The sequence below is a fragment of the Coenobita brevimanus genome, chromosome 21, assembly GCF_032717465.1.
Source record: "Coenobita brevimanus isolate Jiangsu-jjx chromosome 21, ASM3271746v2, whole genome shotgun sequence".
Lineage (NCBI taxonomy): Eukaryota > Metazoa > Arthropoda > Malacostraca > Decapoda > Coenobitidae > Coenobita > Coenobita brevimanus.
The window spans coordinates 14,836,900-14,845,829 of NC_136974.1; positions in this window are offsets into that span (position 1 = coordinate 14,836,900).

Below are 8,930 nucleotides of genomic sequence, written 5' to 3' on the forward strand. Positions count from 1 at the left end.
TGCTGACTTTACAGGCTTCAAAACTCAGGACTTCCTCCAGTGTATGAAAGCAGCAGAACATGTGACTGAGGACACAATCCACGACTGGATGGAGGTAGACTAGGGAGACGTCGGTTACAAGACTGTTCAAGAGAGAAATTGTAGAGTCCGTTACTGCCAGGGGTACAAAGCTTGATGTGGAGAAGGAAGAGGACAATGATGACAACAAAGTGGCAGAAATCCTGAGGCTCCAGTAGGTTCGTGATGCAGTGGATGTCCTTCTCAACTACTGCGTACATCCTAATCAGCAGCCCATCTTTGCCAATGCCATGGCCAGTTACCTGCAACAGGGCCGTGAGAATATGGCAAAACTGCAGTTGAGAAGGATCCCCAGGCAGTCCTCCACCACATCCTTCTTCCATCCCATGGCACCTACCACTCTGTCACCACAGCCCTCGACCTTCTCGCATCATCCTCTGTCGCCTGTGCCTTTGGCCTCCTCATACTGGCCTCTGTCACCCCAGCCCTCTACTTCCTCACACTGTCGTTGTTTATCTGACCCAGGCACCACCATGGCCACTTCTTCATCTCAGCCAGGCACCACAATCAACCCCACCGACTGTTGTCTGTTCACTTGAGGTCTCCCCCAAGTCATAGGCGTCACTGGAGCTCCACCTGATTCCTACTGCCACTCTGTCTCAACTACCTACTCCAGCACCCTAGGCAGAGATCAGGCCTGAGGTGGTGGAGGTGAAGTAATCTTAGGGGGAGACATTCACCACTATACAATATGGGATTATGAGTACTGTACAGTAGAGTACAGTGCTGTGCTGCACGGTGTACAGCTCTACCTTCCATCAGCATCAACAGTTGATGTGTACATACAATAGAACACCATGTACGGTGCTGTGTTACTGTACTGTTTTTATATACTTAGTTTTCATTGTTTACTCATGGCAAAGTTTTTAAGATAGAGGGTCGACATGGACAGAATCACAATATCCAGCTAAACCTGAACGTTGCTGTGGATATGCAATATCTGGCGTTTCACATTATTCAGCGTAGGAATTGGCTGACTTATAACGGATAATTGAGAGTTTACTGTATTCTTAATTTTACTAATCAAACCATCAGGATGGATATGTGTTCTGCTGAAAAGTGCCAATTACTGTCATGCATCACACCACACCATAACTTTGGGTCAGTGCGTGGTGTGGCCCGATGCACAATCAAACAGCTGGTAGGAGTAGGAGTAAACTGTAGCACCAGTCGAGCAGGGCAGTACTCCCGAGGTGGGTGGAAAGCTGATGACAGGGAGTGCTGGAGCTCCCGTTTCATCAGCCCTCAGGACTAGTTCCTGACCATCCCCCTTTGCTGAACTTTTTCAGTATTTCAGTTACACAGAGAGTAGGCCAGCATGCTCTCCAATACAAATTTCTCTAACTATCTACACCAAACTACATGCACAGTACACACTACATTTCCTTTTCCAAAACTCAAAAAATTATGGCGTCTCATCACCCAGCCTCGGAGTCCCCAGGGGGGAGGGGACCATAAATGCCCCCACCTTCCGCCCTTCTCCCGGTGAGGACTTGAGGTGCCTGGAACCACCGTCTGACTCTCTTCTTCTTCATTTCAGCAACATTTGTGGCCTTTTCTCTAACTTTCGCTCTGTTGAGCACCACCTCTCCTCCTCTATACCTCACCTTCTTTTTCTAACTGAGACAGCAGTCTGAGGCAACTGACAGCAAACCCTTTTCTGTATCCTCCTACTTTCTCAATACTCATTTCAAAGCCAAAGGTGGCTGTTCTGTATATATACGCAACGACTTATCTTGCTCTCGTGTTCCTGAACTCGATTCTTTAATACCCATTTCAAAGCCAAAGGTGGCTGTTGTATATATATATATATATATATATACGCAACGACTTATCTTGCTCTCGTGTTCCTGAACTCGATTCTTCTGAATTCTCTACACTCTGGCTTCGGCTTTCTTGTCATTCTCTGACTAAATATATCTGTGCTGTTTACTTATCCCCTAAATCTACTGACTATCAAAAATTCTTCGACTATCTTACTTCTACGATGGAACACATTCTATCCATTTCTCCTTTCTCTGAAATTTCCAATCTAGAAGATTTCAATGTTCATCACCACCTTTGGCTCTCCTCTCCTTTCACTGATCCACCTGGTGAACAAGCCTACATCTTTTCTATCTTTAATGACCTAGAGCAGCTTGTACAGCACCCTACCCTTATCCCAGACCGCCTTGGAGAGAGCTCCAACATACTTGACCTCTTCCTTACAACTAATCCTTCTAGTTACACTGTTAATCTTTTCTCTCTGTTGGGCTCCTCTGATCACAACCTTATCACCTTAACCTGTCCTATCACTCCGGAACGGTCTGTGGACCCTCCAGGGAAACGTCGTCTGTGGCATTTTGGAGCCGCGGATTGGGGGGCCCTCAGGCAGTACTTCTTTGATTTTCCCTGGAACGATTATTGCTTCCATGGCCGGGAGCATTCTGGGTGTGCCTTGCGCTTTACGGATGTTATTCTCTCGGGCATGGAAACATACATTCCTTTCTCAATCCTTTGACTAATGCAAGAAAGCCTTGGTTTAATCACGCTTGTTCGAATGCTGTCTGCAACAAGGAGAGGGCCTACAAAAGGTTCCGGAGCCAACCCACCCCTGAATCACATCATCTTTACATTTCTGCCAGGAATCGTGCTAAGTCTGTTCTTTGCTCTACTAAAAATAATTTCATCCGTACTAAATGCTCTCAACTCTCCAACTCGAATTCTTCCTGCTCCTTCTGGCACCTTGCCAAAAACCTTTCTAACAACTTTACCTCATCATCCTTCCCTTCTCTTTTCTACCCTGATGGTTCTGTAGCTATTTCTTCTACTGATAAAGCAGATCTCTTCACACAGACTTTCTCCTCCAATTCCACCTTAGACGATTCCAGTGCTGTTCCTCCATCACTTCCCCCCTCTGACTTCCTCATGGCTGACATTAAAATTTCTTCAGCTGATGTATTTTCTGCCATCACTGGCCTCAATACTAACAAGGCATATGGGCCTGATGGGGTCCCTCCTGTTGTCCTCAAGAACTGTGCTTCTGTGCTGACACCCTACGTAGGCAAACTCTTTCGCCTTTGTCTGTCAACTTGTACCTTTCCTTCTTGCTGAAAGTTTGCTCTCATTCAGCCAGTCCCAAAGAAGGGTGACCACTCCCAACCTTCTAACTATCATCCAATTGCTTTAACATCCTATATCTCAAAAGTTTTCAAGTCAATTCTCAATAGAAAAATTTTAAGGCATCTTTCCTATCACAACCTTCTTTCTGATCGTCAGTACGGGTTCCGTCAGGGATGCTCCACTGGTGATCTTCTCACCTACCTTTCAGACTCCTGGTCCTCCTCCTTTAGGGACTTTGGCGAAAGCTTTGCCATTGCCCTTGACATCTCAAAGGCTTTCGATCGAGTCTGGCATAAATCTTTAATTTCCAAACTGCCCTCTTATGGTTTCTATCTTTCTATCTGTGCCTTCATCTCTAGCTTCCTTTCTGGTCGTTCTATAGCCGCTGTTGTAGACGGCCATCGTTTTTCTCCTAGATCTATCAATAGTGGTGTTCCTCAGGGATCTGTCCTATCACCAACTCTCTTCCTTTTATTCATCAATGACCTTCTAAGCTGTACGTCTAACCCTATCCACTCATATGCTGATGACTCCACCCTTCACCTTTCCATTCGGTTTCCGCAACGCCCATCTCAGCAGTTACTTCAACAAACAAGGGATGAGGCTATGGCACACCTAATGTCTGACTTGGCTCGTATCTCTGACTGGGGTTAAAATAGTCTGGTTGTTTTTAATGCATCTAAGACTCAGTTCTTACACCTATCAACCCAACAAAATCTTCCACAGGTATACCCACTAATGTTTAATAATATTCAGCTTAATCCTGCATCATCCTTGAACATGCTTGGGGTTTCATTTACTCAGGACTTACCTTGGAAAGATCATATTACATCTCTTGTAAAATCTGCTTCCAAGAGACTGGGTGTGCTAAGCTGACTCCGTTCTTTCTTTACCCCTGCACAACTGTTGACTCTATACAGGGGTTTTATCCACCCCTGTGTGGAGTACAACTCTCATATGTGGGGAGGCTCCCCACAGACAGCTCTTCTCAATAGGGTGGAGTCAAAGGCTTTTCGTCTCATTAACTCTCCTCCTCCTACTGACTCCCTTCAACCTCTGTCTCTTCGCTGCACTGTTGCATCTTTATCTCTTTTCTATCGCAACTTTAATGGTCACTGCTCCTCTGAACTGTCTGCATGCATTCCTCCACCTCTACGACGGGCGCGTGGCACCCGTCCAGCAGCAAACTCTCATCCCTTTTCTGTCCAACTCTCTAATGCATTACTCCCAGTCTTTCAATTATGCAACAGGTCAACTCTGGAACTGTCTCCCTCTGTCTGTATTTTCTGCTGCCTATGATCTCCAGTCTTTCAAACACAGTGTGTCCAGGTATCTCAAAATGATCGGATCTTGAATTTGGCTCTTTATTATATTTTGTTTTTCTCTTGGAGGGAACTGTTATTGCGGGCTCATGGCCTTTGGTTCCTTCTTCCTCGCATTTAAAAAAAAAAAAAGAAGAAAAAAAAAAAAACAATGGAGAACATACTCATGGTGACAGATGTGTCAGTAAAACATAAGAATCTACTGTACAGTAAGTCCTTAAACCCAACCACCAATACTCCAAATATCCCATCCATCCATCATCCAATCCTATGTTGCCCCATGAGAAGCATAGGAGCCCAGGGCTAGGCAAGTTGGTCCTGACATTTACGATGAGTGCCTAGCCTCACTCATCCCTGAGTGGCATTGCGTGAGCAGTAAACCCCAACCACCTCTTGGATATAAATTTGCACCAGCTCAATCCGACTGGAGCGCCTTAATTACCCACTAAACCACCAGATGCTATAATTTGGCTATACGGTTACCACCCAGTATAGTGAATGGTTTCTGGGTGTACAGGGAACCATTTGGCTTGTCACTCAGTGTAGAGTCACCCATAGGCAGAAGGGAGAGGAAAGAGTGAAGGAAAGAAAGACAGAAAAGGGAGTGTAAAGTCATCCATAGGCAGAAGGAGGGGGAAAGAATGAAGGAAAGAAAGACAGAAGAGGAAGGAAAGGAGGAAGAGAGGAAAGCGCAGACACACATAACAGCTCTACATCAAGTGAGTGGATGGTAAGTGCCCCCACTTACTCCGAATGTTTTGAGGGGCGCCAAAATCCTGCTAATGGCAGGGAGAGGCAGTAAGCGGGGAGGATGGCCCTTTTCAATTTACACTTGTGCCCAGTCTGACACTCTTCCAATAATTCCACTCAATTGTGGGACCAATAAGTGATTACAACAAGGTAGCAATGACTCTCACACCTACTAGTCGTGGTGAACAGGAAACTGATAAACGAAAACACTTGACACAACAAGTGATAAACTCATGGTGTGACCCCCCTCCAGCCAGCAGAACCCTCCCGCTTTCCTCCCCTCCCCACTCTTCCTCCCTCCTACCCTGCCACGTGTTTGAGTTTTTTCTTTTACGATCATTTTTTTCACCTTGAAATATTTGGATAAGCAGATTTGTTTTTTTTACCGTTAGAAAGCTGAGAGTTTGTAGAATAAGATTTTATACATTCATTCATCATCCAATCCCCATGAGAAGCACAGGAGCCCGGGGATAGGCAAGTTGATCCTGATATTTAACCCATACCTTGCTGGGCAAAAAAAAAAAAAAAAAAAAAAAAAAGACCGATGCCCCTCTATGCTGGTCGATTTAGGATTTTCTTTTTCTGGATAAATGGGCTTACCACATCAATACAAGATCCCTGGCACTGATAAAAGTAATCACTAAAGCCAGATAGCTGGTTGAATCGAGTCAGGTTGGTGCCACTCCACCTCTGAAATCTTCGAGGTTACTGGGAGAGCAGAATGGCTGTGAGCTTGTGAATCTATTTTGGATATATTTTTCCGGCTAAATGGGCTTAAGACATTAATATAAGATCAGTGGCACTAATAAAAGTAATCACCATAGCCAGAAAGTTGGTTGAATCAAGTCAAGTTGGTGCCATTCTAACTCTGAAATCTTCGAGGTTACTGAGAGAGCAGGGCATCTGTTAGCTTGTGAACTGATATTGGATTTTTTTTGTTGGTAAATGGGCTCAATACATCAATATAAGATCCCTGGCACTAATATAAGTAATCACCAATGCCAGAAAGTAGGTTGAATCGAGTCAGGTTGGTGCCACTCGATTTCTGAAATCTTCAAGGTTACAGACGGAGCAGAGAGGCTGTGAGTCTGCTAAGACTCACTCACCTCCCCTGATCCTAAATCAGTGTTATAAGAGTAGCAGAGAAATGTCTGAAGTTGGCAAGATATGATATTACCTTCCATTTTACTTCGGTTGCTTGCAATGACTTCTCAGTGCTACACGATGTAGATCTATGTCACTGGAGTTTTTGAAGGGGACATAGATCTACGTCGCTAGCGTGGTACGGGTTAAGATGAGAGTGACCAGCCTCACTCATCCCTGAGTGGCATTATGTGAGCAATAAACCCCAACCACCCTATGGATATAAACCTTCACCAGCTCAATCCAATTGGAGCATCGTAATTACCCACTAAACAACCAGGAACCAAAATTTGATTGTATGGTTACCACTCAGCGTAATAAATGGTTTCCTGGTGTACAGGAAACTATTTGGCTCGTCACTCAGTGGAGAGTAACCCACAGGCAGAAGGAAGAGCAAAGAATGAAGGAAAGAAAGACAGAAGTGGGAGTGTAAAGTCCCCCGTAGGCAGAAGGACGAGGAAAGAATGAAGGAAAGACAGACAGATGAGGATGGAAGGAAAGAAAGATGGAGAAGAGGAATGAACAGACACCCAAGAGCAGCACTACATCGAGTGAGTGGTTGGTGGGTACCCCATTAAAAAAAAAAAAAAGTGATATTGCAAAAAATATAATAGTTGTGACGAGTATAATTTGAAAAAGCATAAAAATGTTTGTCCCAATTTGTTTCCAAGTGTTTTTTGGTCACGTTTTCAAATTTTTCCATGAATAATAACAGTATCACTGAGCTGGAAAGTGTTAATGATCACGTACATACTTCTAATGATTTCAGAGGTCTCTCCCACTAGTCTGAAAAAAACAATAGTTCAAAAGACCTTCGGTCCCCTGCCATTCGGATTACAGAACTTTTACTGTATATACTTTACCGTAACAAAAATGCAATTCAGTAACATGTTAACTTCTGGTCCTCTAAAGAATTAAAGTGTACAGATAATTTGTGGACACCCTGTACATTACTAACAACTATGAATTAGGAAGAGGGGAAAAATCAATGAATACAATATTGTAAATTCTGTGTACTCTAGTCAAAGAGGAGAAAGATCTACTACTGTACATATTCCTGCAAGCATCTCCTAAACAATAAAAGGAGTAGAAACTGTACAGTACCTGTGACTTTCTTTCTCCTCTGTTTCATGTCTTTACTCAAAATTTTTCTACCCCATTTGAAAATGGCATACTGTGTTGGTATGATGATGACAATGATACTTTTATCACACAGTAGTACTTAAACACAGGAAGAGTATAATGAAAATAAGTTAAAAATTTCTGAACTGTGTAAAATAGGCACTCTGTTGGTAAGACAGTCATAGCATTCTCTCAACTCCACCACACAATATTGTATCTAGTCACACTTGCCTCTTCACTCACATAGATAAAAAATCTCAAAAAGCCACGATGCACTTCTACAATGCTCTGAGGTCGTTTCTTTTGATAATATGGTGTAAATAAATATAAAGCACTCATGACATCTCATCTCAGCACCCTACTTCTTCGAGAGATGGTCTTTGTTTACTCCCGAGGAAGGCAGGGTAGAAAGAGGGAGGCTTGGTAGGGGGAGGAGGATATGGGGGTTATGAAAGTGAGATGAGGTTACTCAGGATGATCTACAATAAGCTATGACATAAATAATCACCATCTGCATTCTTAAACATATAATTAAGTAGCTAGGGTTGAAACATCACAAATCAATAAGTTTTAAATTATGTTAACCCGTCAGTGAGGAATTTCTTCACTGTAATGAGTGCACAATTTAACAAATGGTGGTAATGAATGTAAAGGCATAATGCAGAAAATCTCAGACTAATCCTCTATCACTCTCAAGTGGGTTAAAAGAGATGAATGAGTTGGAAAGCAGGAGAGAACAACAAAAACTTTCCTCCAAACTGCTCACTCAAATTCCTGTGACCTTCACCCCTCTCTCCCAACCTTCCTTTCCCTCTCAGAGTTTAGAATCAGTGCTATATAAACTCATCTGTAAGTATTAGCTCTCCCTGGCAAACAGTCACAGAATAAATGCAGTATAAGTCTAACAGTTAAGAAGGCTTTAAAAGCTACAAGTCATAAAAGACAATGTATACTGTACTGTGATATACTTAACATAACAGCTACTATACATTAAAAAAATGGAAACACTAAATGAAAAACTTTTCACTACCACAACTGATGAAGTGCTCTCAAAAGAGCAACTCAGAGCAGCTTTGTGAGAGTATGTCAGGGCAAACTAATGATCAACAGAGTTATAATAGCATGATGATATAATCGTAGTGAAGAATTCACGTACTGTGGTGGGCTGGGTTCTTTAGTCCTGCCAAGGGGTTGAGGGACAGCAAGCCCCCCCCCTGGCTGACATGGGGGCCCAGCAGCCCTTTAGTGGTGGGGGCGGTCGACACCAGGGTTGGCCCCGCCCCATTTTTTTCACCTGGCCCGAAAAGTCCTTGCACACCCTTGAAGATGTTTTTAACAAACTTTACAGGCGCCTTCGCATCTGTGAGAGAACCGAGACGATCACTCACGCACGCGACTAGCAAACTTTGACCC